The sequence below is a fragment of the Prionailurus bengalensis genome, chromosome A1 (genome assembly GCF_016509475.1).
Source record: "Prionailurus bengalensis isolate Pbe53 chromosome A1, Fcat_Pben_1.1_paternal_pri, whole genome shotgun sequence".
In the NCBI taxonomy this organism is placed as follows: domain Eukaryota; kingdom Metazoa; phylum Chordata; class Mammalia; order Carnivora; family Felidae; genus Prionailurus; species Prionailurus bengalensis.
The window spans coordinates 237516753-237531374 of record NC_057343.1 but is presented as its reverse complement, the minus strand read 5'-3'; positions in this window follow the sequence as shown (position 1 = coordinate 237531374).

The following is a 14622-nucleotide window of genomic DNA, read 5'->3' as shown; positions in this document are numbered from 1 at the left end:
GCCGTCATTCATATACTCGGAAGAGTCAAATATTTACTAGCAGCCTGAAACCGTGTGCGGCCGTACTCTGTGTATTATCATCACCGCTCTGCTTTCGGCATCTCTTATTTCCTCCTTCCCGTTCGTATTCTGGGTTCACGTGGGAAGTAAAATTGTTGATGGCAACAGAAAACAAAAATGGCATCGTTTCCAGGTGTTTGGGGGGGGGGGGTGCTACCTTGTCACATATCCGGGTCTCTGTAGTTCCCCGCGTGCTGGTGCGTGTTCAAGCCTTACTGTCTCGTCACAGCAGGAGGCCGGGCACGGAGACGTGCATGGTACCCATTTATGGGGTAGACAAGACCGTACAGCTGAAGTGGGCCCACAGGCTGCCACCCGCCATGACCCGTGGGCTCACGTGCCTATAACCCAAGTGCAGAGCCAGGGCGTCCAAATCCAGAGGCTGCTTCGGGCTGAGTTTTGGGGAAACGTGGCCCAACCCAAAGAGGAAGTGGTTCGCTAAACCTGTGCTGCTCCAAATGGCAATGTCGCTGGAGACTAGAGGACTTGGAAGTGAGAGCAGGCCGAGGGGGAAGGGGCAGCTCCCCTTCACGAGCCCAGGAAGGAAGGAAGACACCTGGGAGATGAGCGGGTCTCATGTGCTCTGCGTTTCCCGGGACAGACATTCCCAAAGGGCTCTGAACAGCACGGGGGGAGGGGGGAGCTTGTACACTGAAGGGCACAGCACAATCCCAGGGACAAGGGACATGCTCCAGCGGGGGTGCTTCCAAGAGAAATCAGGAAAGTAAGAAGAAGCTTATTCACACATTTTGTATGTGTGTTGAATATGCTTATATAAGTAACTTTTTAAAAAAATTAATGTTTATTTATTTTGGAGAGAGAGAGAGAGAGAGAGAGAAGGGGCAGAGAGAGAGGGAGGTGCAGAATCTGAAGCAGACTCCAAGCTCCGAGCTGTCCACACAGAGCCTGACGCGGGGCTCCAACTCACAAGCGGCGAGATCATGACCTGAGCCAAAGTCGGATGCCCGACCGACTGAGCCCCCCCCAGGCGCCCCGAGTAACTTTTGGTAGCTATTTAATTCAGGCAGTTGAGTTACTGCGATGATGCCATTTAATCGTCAAATCTGGGTTCATTTTCTGGAAAACTGATTATGTTAGGAAGTTATCATGGCAGAGAAGCTCCTGAAGAATTTCAGATGGTGTTTGGGCAGCCCAGGCACCCACCCCAACAATCCATTGTACAACAGAGGGTTCGGTGACCATGAAAATTTGAAACACTGTAACGAGTCAAGAAGTTCAGCTCCATCCACGGAGCTTCAGGTCCCCCGTTCTCAGCCGAGCGCCTCAGCCCCCTGTGCTGGCCTAGCCGGAGGGCTTCCCACTGTGTGTTGTGCCCCAGAACACGATGACCCTCCAGTGACATTTGTCCGGGTTAATTACTAGCATGCTAGTGAAGAAGGTGGTTCTCAACCTTCAGGTTTCCATAGGTCGCTCTTCAGGGAAGACTTCCCACCTTCAGCTGAACCATGCGTTGTCGCAAATTGTCATACATTGCTAACAAAACTCTCCTAGCCACACTCTTTCCACCCAGAATGGGCCTTGTGGGCAATGTAGCGATTTGGGGCCATTTCAGGCGGAGCTTATCATGTGATCCGCTTGTTGAGTTTTACACGTCCATGAGGCTGCCATGAAAAGAACGGACGGGGAGGGAGCAAAGGAATTCTGGGGGCTGCCTGAGCATTGACGGTCCCCCTGAGGCCCCTGAGAAAAAGACAGTATGTGGGTGCTGGGGGTTGGCAGGTGAGACAGAGAAACCATATTCGGGAGGGAGAGTCCTGGGGACAGAAGGACAGACAAAATTGGTAGGTAGGACCTGGGTGTTGAGTGTGGCCCTGAAGGTCCTAGACCCCACAATGGGGGGATGGGGTTCCCCTTGCTGACAAGGGGTTCCTGAGGAGGCACGGAGGTCAGGGAGGGGCCAGGCGCATCATGCTAGGTTGTAAGGGAGCTTTTAAGACGTTCCCTGCAAAAGATAAACAGACTTTAATTCCCACTGAAGAGCATGTACCATTATTTTACTGTCCTAAAATTCAGACACATTATTGCTCTGGTTACAATTTAAACACGCAGACAATTAGTAAGTCGGAGGGAACCTTGACCTCTTAAGGAGGAGGCAATTCTGCACATTTAGCGTCTCCCCCGATGACAACCCGGGAACGACCCGCAGCAGCTGAGTACCTGGGTGCAGGGGTTCAGGAGACGGGCCTTAGAGGGAAGAGGCAGGTGAGAGGGGAGGGCTGGGGGCAGAGGGAGAAGAGGAGCTTTTGTGTGAGGAGGGGACCTCGCAGTATGGCGCAAATGTGGCGATCTCATCGGTCACCACATATAATCACTGCTGCCGTAGCAACAACCAGCACCACCAAATCTCGGTGGCTGCACCATGGGGGCTGATCTCCGTGGACACTCCACAACCAGCACGGGGTTCTTTTCTCCTGGTTCATGGCCCTTCTTGTCCCGGGACACAAGGTGACGGAGCAGCTGGCCAGGGGACCTCTGCCCGTCTCCTGGGCTTTGGTGCTCTTGCCTGGAAGTGACTCGGGTGCCCTGCCCCTGTGTCGTCAGCTGAGGCGGGTCCCGAGGCCATCTGGAGCTCTGTGGGCAAGGACTGTGACCCTCCCTCGGGGAGCAGAGGTGGAGGGGAGGGAGTTCATCCTCAAATTCACCTCCCCTGCTCACGGGGGCTTCCTGCCTCCCTGCGTCACACAGGGCTGCCGCGGGGTTGCTTTCTTTCTGGAGAGCAACTGTTTCTGAAAGGCCCTTCCCTCCTATCCTTTTCAACTTCACATCAGGAACGAGTCCGTCATGTAGCCTTCATTTGAATGAATATCTAACAACCGTACTATCCTGTTGCTTAACCTGAAACACCAAGAAATTAACTACTTGCGGCTAAGAATAACACCTAGCATCGATTATGAGCCGGCAAGACGCCTGTGCGGTTTTCTGCACACATACTGTATGTTCTCAATAAAAGACCTTCCTACTTTTCGGAGTTCTCTTATCGAAGTCCCTGTGGATGAAGAAGAGACACGCTTGCCGCATTTGAATAATCCGCGGGGGAGAAAGGAAAGCATTGTGTGGTCCACTCCTGCCCTGTCACGTAAGCGCGGACGCGGGTCCGGAGTCATCCCCGTCTCACGTGTCCTGTGAATGTGCCCACAACTGCAGGATGGCTGCCTGGAGCCTCCTTTTTCATCGCACTCCACAGCGGCTCCCTCTTCTCTGGAACTTCGCAGTGGTGCTGACTCTAAAACCAGTAAGGGCAGAGGTGCGTGCCGGCTCTGGGAAGTGCCTACTGGAATCCAATGTGCTTTCTTCACTACAGCAGTGTGAGCACTGACACGTTAAACTGCTGGCTTGACCTTCAATATTGCAGTGGTGGCCAGGTGGGACAGTCAAGTGCATGGGCTCCGGGACCGTCCCGCCTGACTTCTCAGTCCAGCATCGCTCTGATTAGGTCTACGAGCTTGGGCTAATTACTTAAACATTCGGTGCCTCGGTTTCCCCATGTATAAACTGGGCACAAAATAGGATGCACCTCATCGGCCGGCGTGAGTGAGTTAGTGCGCCTGGAACGCTTAGTACGAAGCCCACGTCATCTCAATGCACCTTTATTGTTGACAGTTTCATTATTTTTCCCGACAACATTAGGTCTTTCGTCTTCTTGATGTATTGGCATCTTTTTTTTTTTTAAAAGCTTTATACATGTTCTGAGGGCGTGTGAAAAAGAGTTTTCAGCACGGGGTTCTGGTGAGTTCTCCCACAGACAGCTCAGTCTTTCTCATCCTGGCCTGGCACTTCATGATCCCCGTGAAATAGTCCCCCAGTGAGCCCCACCAGTTATCCCCGCTCGTGCTGGGAATGCTGCTGGTGCCGGGCAGGGGGGAGCAGAGGGGACAGTCCTGCCCTCGTCCGGGACGCCTGGAGGGGACACAGACGTGGACCCAATGAGCACGTACAATTGGCAACCTAAGTGTCTGGCGGCGAAGGATGGAGACGGTAAGGAGAGCAGAGTGGGTGCGACATGGGGACAGGCCCAGTTTGGGGGAGACGCGGGGACCTCGGAGTAAGTCCTCAGTGTGTGTCTAGGCAGAAACCACAGGGCTTTGGATGTCACCCCTTCAGAACACAGGCTCGTGCGCCCCGATACTCTCAGTCACTCCAATGTCCCCAGTCATTCCTCAGCCTCCCGTGGACACCCAAGAATTGTCTGTCAGCCATCCACCGGCGTATCTTCCAGAGCTCTGTACACGCACACGTATTAACTCGAGGGGCGCCCGGGGGGCTCAGTCAGGTGGGCGTCCAACTTCGACTCGGGCATGACCTCACGGCTCCCGAGTTCAAGACCCACACCAGGCTGCCTGCTGTCGGCGCACAGAGCCTGCTTCACATCCTCTGACCCTCTCTCTCTCTCTGCCCCTCCTCTGCTTGCACTCTCTCGAAAGTGAAGACACATGAAAAACATAAAATAAAACAGGAGTTATCTTTCAAGTGCCGCCTACACTTTCCTGCCACAAGGATTCAGAAACCATGGCCCTGGGGCGTGCTGTCACCTCCGGGACCGGCAGGCTGCGAGCAGGGAGGTCACCCCACTGCACTGCGAGATGATGCTGTTGAAAGTGGCTTCAGGACGACCTTCTCGTTTTGATGCATCTCAATTCGTAAGAGCCTCCAAAATCGTATATGTCAACCTCCAGGTCCATTTTTTTGGTAAACTAATGAGTCCAGTTTGTATCAAATAGCGTGCACGAGAAAGGTTAGGCTTATTAAAATCCTCGCTTCCGGGAGAGGTCTGGGGGCTCACCATGGCCCCCACACAGCCGCCGGAGCCACTGGGGGCAAAGCTCGAGGCTCGGGCCGATCCTTCTCTGCTCAGCAGCCCTTCCCGGAGCGGCCACCTCCCCTCTGCAGCAGGAAGCCGTCTGGGAGCCGTGGGCCAGGACGTGCAGACAGAGAGCCACCCGCGGAAGACGGAGGTGGGGGCAAATATCACCCACCCAAACAGCACAGGCCTGGCCACAGAGCTGTGTCCGTGCCCGCGGAGGACAGGAGGCCAACGGTCCAATTGCTTATCCCAGAGGCACCTCCCACAAGAACAGTTGCTTTAAAAATAAAGAAACCAGGGACACCTGGAGGGGCTCAGTCACTTAAGCAAGGGACTCTTGATTTTGGCTCAGGTCAGGATCTCCCGGTTCGTGCGTTCGAGTCCCGTGCTGGGCTCTGTGCTGACAGTGTGGAGCCTGCTTGAGCCTGCACCCTCTCTCTCTGCCCCTCCCCTGCTCGTGATCTCTCTCTCTCTCTCTCTCAAAAATAAATAAGCACGTTTAAAAAATAAAGAAACTGGATAGAAGATGGCAGAAAGAGAAAAAAAAAAAACACGGAAAAATCCAGTCTGGCTTTCCAAAGTTGATGCAACTTAGAGGCGTGTTTCCAGGCTCTCCTTCCAGAACCACAAACCTGCAGAATTTTGTTTTTCTGTGTGACTTGTTCTTAACTTCTCAGTATATGGGGTCCAGCAGCACAGGGGACCAGCCCGCCGGCCCCTCACCTCCCTGGAGTCTTACTGGAGGGTCCCTCTTGAACCCTGCAAGGTCGCCAAACATCAAACACCTGCCTGCTGTTCTGGAGCGAGAACCAGGGGTGGGACTGAGACCTTACCTGAGACCACAGGAGATCCATCTTCTTCAGGTCTGGGGTCGAGCCCTCACTGAAGCCCGTCCCCGGGGAAGTCAGCGTGCAGCTGGGCAAGAATTTCCGGTAGTGGGAGCTCGTGGGTCACACTTGCCCCTCTCACCTCCTGCAGCCTGGTCCCAAACCTCAACTCCCCCCAACCCCATTGTCCTCCAGATGACTGTCCCCTGGTCCTCCTGACAAGCTCCCCCAACTCAGTTGGTGAATGGAGGGCAGGGCAATAGCTCTCTCCCCACCAATAGCTCTTTCCCCAATGAAAATGGCTTTTCATTAACAAACTGTCTTCTTCAATGAAACAAAATGTATTCTTAAAATATGGGCCTGAATACATGCATCACTTTCCCCCCAGTTCATGTGTTGAAGCCCTGACTCCCACTGTGACAGTATTAGGAGGCGGAGCCATTGGGAGGTGATTAGGTTTTGATGAGGTTATGAGGGTAGGGCTCCCAGGAGGACCTTGTGTCCCTAGAAGGAGAGAAGGAGAAGTTGGAGCTCGCTCTCAGCCATGTGAGGACATGGGGAGAGAAGGTGGTCATCTGTAAGCCGAGCGTGAGTTCTCTACAGACACCAAATCAGCCTGCGCCCTGACCTTGGACGTCCAGCCTCCACAAGTGAGAAGCAAATCATGTTGTTTAACCCCCCCCCCCCCCGACCGGCCTGCGGTGTTTTGTTAAGAGTAGCTGGAGGAGGCTGACGGCTCTAACAATTTCTGGTGGCTGAAACAGCAGACACCTGTTGTTCACAGTTCTGGTGGCAGAAGTTCAAGGTCAGGGTACCGTGGCGGTGCGGTTCCGTGAGGGCCTGGCTTGCAGACAGCCACCTATCAGTGTCTCCCCACGGGGCTGAGAGAGAGGCACAAAGGTCGGGAGAGAGAGGGGAGGCACCCTGGTTTTTCGTCTTCTCCTTATGAGGGTGCTAATCCCATCACAAGGGCCCCCACCCTCATGACTGCATCTATACATGATTACCCCCCGACGGCCCCAACTCTGAATACCATCGCCTTAGGGTTAGGACTTGAGCTTGGGAATTTGGGGGAAGGGGACGCAAACGTTCAGTCCATGACAGTGCCCTTGATCTCGAACCTGACTGAAGGTGCTAAATAATGATGATGAGTAAGCATGGCCTCCAAGTAATTCCAGGTTATAATGAAAAGCAAACGGATAAACCTTTGTAACTGGAAGAAAAAAAAAACCTGCCCAACTCTGGGTTTGGAACACCTGGGGAAAGAGTGTGAAAATTTGACCTCCTCCTTAGGAAGAATCCTCTCTCCTAGGCATGCGTAATCTCAGCACATGCTGAATTATTCTGAAAGAGCCCACAGGGCTCAAGTTCACCTACCCACTGTAACAGAAACATTTCACTTCTTTTTGTGTGTGTGTGTTTATTTATTTTTGAGAGAGATAGAGAGTGAGCAGGTGAGGGGCAGAGAGAGAGGGAGACACAGAATCCAAAGCAGGCTCCAGGCTCTGAGGTGTCAGCACAAAGCCCGACGTGGGGCTGGAACCCATACACCATGAGACTATGACCTGAGCCAATTGTGACCCATGAACTATGAGGCTATGACCTGGTGCTTAACCCACTGAGCCACCCAGGTGCCCCTTTACTTCTTTTCAACTGGGGGATAAAAACACCTTTAAAACTCATTTGGATCTTTCAACCTAAAGGAGATAAGAGTGTGTTTGGAAACATAAAGGGCGGTTTTCCCCTCCAAGAAACCACACTACCTGGATGACGCTCTCACCTGCTCCTGCCATGGCTGTAGTGGGTGAGCAGGGCCACCTGTCGCCCCAGAGTCCACCCAACCCCGATGTCATCCCACCCCCAGCTGTGTCCACGGGCATCGAGGTCAGGCAGAGATGCACACACAAGTCATAGATTCTGTGCCTGCAGGGCTCATGGAGCACCCCAGCCCCAGGACGGTCTGTCCTGCCAGACAGCTCTTCATGGGGAGGCTAAATGGAAAGATGAGCTAACAGTGGTATTGGAGACAATCCTGCCTTCCTTCCAGGGCAGTGGTTCTCGCTGTGAGCTCCCTTAGAGCTCTGTCCTTGTCTCGGCTGCGGCCCGGGACCCCGATGCCCAAATCAGATCCCGAACCCCACGTGCGATACATAGAAACACGCACAAAACGCAAGTCAAGTGGCCGTGTGTCCCATTCTGAAACTGTTCACGATTTAAAAGTCTCTGTTTCCTGCCTCAGTTGTCTGTGTTGGCGTGAGATGCAGCCCAAGATTGCAGAGCCGATTATTTTGAGTTTAGTGTAGCGATTATGCAGAATTTCGCAACTAAACCGGTTGGGAGAGCCTCTTGAAGGGTGCAGCGAGGACAGGCCAATGAAACAGGAAGGGCTTGTAGCCCTCAAAGGCGAGACTGTGAAGGATGGGGCAGTGGAGATCATGCCCAGGAAGAGTGGGGGGATGGGAAGATGCCCAGGGAGCAGGAAGTTGCTGAAGGCGATTCTGATTCCTTGGGGGATCGGCGATTGTATACATACGAGAACAGGTGTCCTTGACAAAGCATCTCAAGACACTTTCAGGTTTATTGTAATCTCTTCTGACCCGATTGATTCCCAGTCAGTCTTTTCAGTCCCTGGCTTCCCCACACTATGATAGTAATGGGGAGAATGTTCACATTTGCGTAATAACCTTCCGCAGTTCCAACATAGAAGACCTGGTCTTGTTTCGCTCACGTCTCAAGGAGGCATGGATATCATTCCATTTTCAGGGAGAAGGAAGCCGAGCAGTAGGGAAGGATCATTGAATACCTTGCTCGTGCAGCGAACATGGGCTAAAACCGGACTTGGAACTGAAGTTCCTAGCTCCCAACCAAATAAATGCGCTTTTACAGCATACACACGGATGATGGGTGTGGGATGGGGCTCAAATCCACACAGCCTAGCCAGAGCATCCCGTCATTAGTGGGCTAATGAGACGGATGGAGCCGTTCTGCAGAAATCTCAACAAATGAAAATCTTAAGTTGCTTTCCTCTGATCTCCTCTCATGAGGTTTTTTTTTCCACTTTTTCCTACACTTGACCCATTTCTGTCTTAACACATTTTTAAAATTACAGACATGTAATTAAGGCGTCTCTTTGGTGACATTTTGGGAGGAATCTTGAGGTAACGTTTTAGTTCCTGAACATAGACATGCAGGAGACTCTCCGAGCCCTGCGTGTTTGGTTCCCACCCCGATCAGGTTGTTTCTCGGAACAGGGACACGAATATACCAATTAGCAGTTCACTAGATGAAGTAACACCTCTGAAAATTGTTAACACGCGTGTGGGGGTGTCAAAAAAGCTTCCTAAACTCCTCTATCCCACCGCTGACCACAATTCAAGTATTACTGAAGCCAGTGATTAAAGCTAAGCACTGTTTTTCGTAAATTACTGGCATCACGAATCGTCTTTCAATTACCAAATTATCTCCGCTATTGGCCATCATCAGCCCAGGCATTATGCGGACAATGGAAAGAGAGTAATTCAATTCCAGACTAAAAACCCCCTCCACTCTCTTCCCAGTTAACACTGACACCTCACTGGCCAGAGGCAATTCTCAGAGTGCTTTGCCTCACTTAATTTTGCTTTTAGCATTCAGTGCCAGGAATACCTAGAAAATTATCTACTAATTATCGAGCATTATCTATGTTGGTTCATGTCAAAAGAGCAGCTCATCTAATTACAAGCCCCTTTGCAATTTGCCTCTAAAGAGTGGATTTAAGTGAGAATTTCTCCGAAAGGGTTTGCACTAAAGGCTGGTAATTATGTGCCTTGCATTCTTTGGAAGGTGTTCTCTCAAGTATCAACAACAAACAGAGTCGCTCAAATGATGCTTTCACGGCAGGCAGGCTGTAAGCAATAATTACATCGGGGCATTTTCGGTGTTTCCTTCCACTGGACAATTAGCAAGCAGTGTGCTAACCCAGTCCTAACATTGTCAAAAGGACTGCGTGAACACTCACCCCTTCTAGAAACTCATGGACTCTTCCATTATGCTGTCATAGCACAAGCTAGCCTCTCTCAGCAGGTGTTTCTTGAACGTGTTCAGAGTCGCGGAAATAAAATTTGACTCTACAGTACATCGGCATCTAATCCTAGTCAGTATTTTCTTGCGAATTCTCAGTTATGAGGAAGTTATATTGATGACTGAATGCATGGGCCACTTTATCCACTTAACAAGCGAGTAAAAATAGTACCTCAGCACCTCAAACATGCTAGAAAATTCTGACAGGGCGGCTAATATAAGAAAGCATTTTAAATGACTAGGAAAAGCATACCTATATTATTATTTCTAAATTTTAAAATAATTCAAAACCTAGAGCAACGTTAAAAGTACGGTTCAAATACCTTTTATTCTTGAAACATCTGAGAGGAAGTTACTGAGCTGATGCTCCGTCACACATGAGTACTTCCTTGCATATTTTCTGCCCACCAGAAAAGGACACTTTCCTACATGATGGAAATACAGCAGAGAAACTACTGTCTATGAGACTGTACTGGTGGCTTTGTGTCACTGTACGTTTCTCCAAAGCCATTGACTGTGACAGATCGAGAGTGGACCCTAATGTAAGCCATGTAAGCCACAGGCTTTGGCGACGATGGGATGATGGTCAGTCAATGTAGAATCATCGGAGTAAAGGTATCACCTGGCAAGGGATGTTGACCGAAGGGGGCACGTCCTGTGTGTCTTGAGAGGAGGTTCGCACTTTCTTCTTAATTTTGCTCGGAACCCAGATATGCTCTAAAAAGTAAAGGCTTTAAAAAACAAAACAAACAAAAATTAACTATAGCTTTTGGGTGAGGGAGTGACATAGGCCATTCTTCGTCAACAGCCCCGTTGACACTGATGTGCTCCCTTGGCTGCCCGCTCATCTACAGCGGAAGAAAAACCATACACAGGAGTCTGCTTGAAGAGGGTGAGATAAACAGGACAATTTGGGTTTTCTGTTTGTTTGCTTGTTTGTTTCATCCTTATTGGGTTTTGTTTTGCTTTGCTGTTTATCTTCGATGGTTTTGGGGGGCTGCTGAAATGACAGTGGCTACTACTTCCCTGCTATTTTAGGACAAAACTATTCCATTTATTCTACATCTTTAGCCAGACCTTATAAAAGCTCAACATTTAGTTTACTTTCATTATTTTTCTTAATTAGTACTTTTATTTTCTCAAACATTAAAAATAGTTGTTTTTGTTATGATCGTGTATTGTCTGTTCTTTAAGGCTGTCTGTGAGCCTTAAAGTTGTTATGCTTTTTTTTTTAACTTATTACTTTTGGGATTTTCTAGGTTTTAAAGGGTATGCTTGGCTTCTTTATTATACTTCCATTTTTTTCTTCAAAAGTTTAAAGTTGAAAATGTATGTCCAGTTTCTATTTTCAACGTATCCTCACCAGGGTGCCTGGGTGGCTCAGTCGGTTGGGCATCCGACTTCGGCTCAGGTCATGATCTCACGGTCCGTGAGTTCGAGCTCCGCGTCGGGCTCTGTGCTGACAGCTCAGAGCCCGGAGCCTGTTTCAGATTCTGTGTCTCCCTCTCTCTCTGACCCTCCCCCGTTCATGCTGTCTCTCCCTATCTCAAAAATAAATAATCGTTAAAAAAAAAAATTAAAAAATAAATAAATAAATACATGTATCCTCACCAACCTCACGCGTCCAAAGTTATTTGTCTTTTGCCCTTGTTTTTTCCTTAACTCCAGGCTTATTTAGTAATTGGTTTGATGCTTTGAAACACATGGAAACATTTGTTTCAGCTTTGCAGTGAGGGAGTAGATACGATATTGATCATTTAGAACACAGCCAGTCTTTTGTTCCCTGACGTATGGTCTACCTTCAAAACATACAAAGATGTGCAGCTTTTATTTACTGAAAATAAATATCTATATATTTTTAGATAGGGCTTATTGACCCGTTATTTAAATATTTTAAATATTTCATATGCTTCCTATTATATCCTCTCAATATCAATTTGTAAAGCGTTAGTTAAGATTTATTTTTCATTCATCTCTGTTTATTCAATTTAAAATTTCAGTTTTACTTACAATTATGCCTGTGCTGACGTTTTTTCTAGCTTTTGATCAATTATAATTCACCAATATGTAAAGTCATTTCTGGCACCCTGTGATTTTTTTTTTCTTTAATCTGGGTAAAGAGAAATAATACAGCACCTGAAGCAATATAATAACAAAGAATCGGAAAAGACACAAATCAGTGTGCCCATCCATCTTAAAGTCACTCTGTGTCACAGCAAGAGAAGAAGATACTAGAATTTGTTTAAAAAGGAAGTCAGACCCAGTGCTTTTTAGAATGGGAGATTTCACACACACACACACACACACACACACACACTCCATGCCATGGAGCAGAGGAAAACATACAGACAGATCATCTAAACCTTAAAATACAGCGATTATTAATACAAAGGCCGGAGGTATTTTAAAGCATCAATTGAAAATGTTATGCCGGTACTGGGAAAAGGCGGGGGAAACGCAGAGTGGGAGCTCATTTGCCTAGGAAATTGTTGGAGGAAAAGAGAGGTGTGAGCAGGAAATTAGGACTAAATACCATGTTCCAGGGGTAGGGCGTGTATGACTGCAAATGCAGAATTAGAAATAGAGAATATAAATGAGAATGCTAAGAAAATTAAACAGAATCAAGAGTGCTCCCAACACATTCAGAAACTTATGGGGAAGACATGTGAAGGGGTTCCCGCAGATGCATAATCGGTGTAATTAATCTACACCCTCCTGAGGACAAGCATAACCATGGAACAGAATTAATATCTAAAACTGCAACACACACACACACACACACACACCACTTTCCTTCAATCAAAGGAAACTTGAATCTACATATTAAGGAGCCCGTCACAGACTTGGAAAGTTTGACCCAGAAAGATCAATTCTTTGTATTTATTTTTTATTTTTTTATTTTTTTTAATATGAAATTTATTGTCAAATTGGTTTCCATACAACACCCAGTGCTCATCCCAACAGGTGCCCTCCTCAATGCCCTTCACCCACTCTCCCCTCCCTCCCACCCCCCATCAACCCTCAGTTTATTCTCAGATTTTAAGAGTCTCTTATGGTTTGGCTCCCTCCCTCTCTAACCTCTTTTTTTTTTCCTTCCCCTCCCCCATGTGGATGGAACTGGAGACAGAAAGATCAATTCTGAAACAACCTTTAGGGGGCGCCTGGGTGGCTCAGTCCGTTAAGCCTCTGACGCTTGATTTCGGCTCAGGTCATGGTCTCACAGTTCATGAGTTCAAGCCCTGCGTTGGGCTCCGTGCTGGCCGTGTGGAGCCTGCTTGGGATCCTCGCTCTCCCTCCTTCTCTGCTTCCCCCCAAATATAAGTAAACTTAAAAAAACCATTTCTCAATAAATAAGCAAACAAATAAGTGAATCGACCTTTAATACATCTATTTAACTTTAAAGTTATGCAGAAAAATTTGTGAACTCTCATATATAAAGTCCAAATCACTTATAAGGAAAGAAATCGAGTTGCTCCCAATTCTTGAGAGCAAGTATGGAAACATGAGAGGGGGGAAGGAGCCTGGAGAGTGCGCTTGTGGTAAAGGGAAGAAGACGTTTCCTCTCCACCCAAGGACACCTGTGCTGGGGCAAAAAGACTGAGAGAGACTAGTGTTGAGTGATAGAGGTTAACACAAGACCAAATGACAGAAGGACGTTTATTTTGTTACGTTTTGTGTAACAAAGGAAGAAGATTAAAACCTAACGCCCACATCTGATTACTTTTGCTGAAAGAAACAGTGGAAAAGCCGAACCTAAAACAAACTGAAATAATTCTAGTGTTGGGTAAATAGGGTAGATAGGAAGCTTCTGTAAGTACAACTTTTTAAAAACATTTTTAATGCTTATTGATTTTTGAGTGAGAGAGAGAGAGAGAGAGAGAGACAGAGTGCCAGCGGGGAAGGAGAGGGGGGCAGAGAGAGAGGGAGACACAGAATCCGAAGCAGGTTCCAGGCTCCCAGCTGTTAGCACAGAGGCCAATGTGGGGCTCGAACCCACGAACTGTGAGATCATGACCTGAGGTGAAGTCGATGCTTAACTGACCAAGCCATCCAGGCGCACCTGTAAGTATAACTTTTTTTTTTTTATTTTTTAACGTTTATTTATTTTTGAGACAGAGAGAGACAGAACATGAATGGGGGAGGGTCAGAGAGAGGGAGACACAGAATCTGAAACAGGCTCCAGGCTCTGAGCTGTCAGCCCAGAGCCCGACGCGGGGCTCGAACTCACGAACTGCGAGATCATGACCTGAGCGGAAGTCAGACGCTTAACTGACTGAGCCACCCAGGCGCCCCAATAAGTAAGTATAACTTTTAATACGGTTTTGACATTTGTATTGTGTCACGTTTCACGTATAAACAGGTCAAATTAAATAGGAGGAGAAACTTTAATCTTTAAATTTAACAAAAATAAATGAACCTAGTTATACGGTGGATGAATAGCTTAACCGTGGAGATAAGAAAAAACCCAAATTATTTTTTACAAACAATTCTGATGGGACATCCTGGGATATAGTCTAAGGATCAAAGAGACTGCGGATAAATCCGAAATGTCACACAGTAGTTCTACGTGTAGTGACAAAACAGACTCTGTAATTTGGACAGTATTTTCTGCAGCTTGTGAGCGATAAAAATAATTATAAATGTCAATGTTATTATGAATCAAGATTTTCAAATGTAAGAAAAACCAGATACAGATGGAAAATCAAAAAAGCTGAGAACAACAACGCCCCCACATCTTTTTTTGGAAATATAATATTGTGATTTGCTTTTTAAAAATGTCGCTCCTGCCAGGCTCTCTGCTGAAGCAGCCTAAAGTAAGGACACGTGTAGCAGAACGCATGTGTAGTGCGCAGA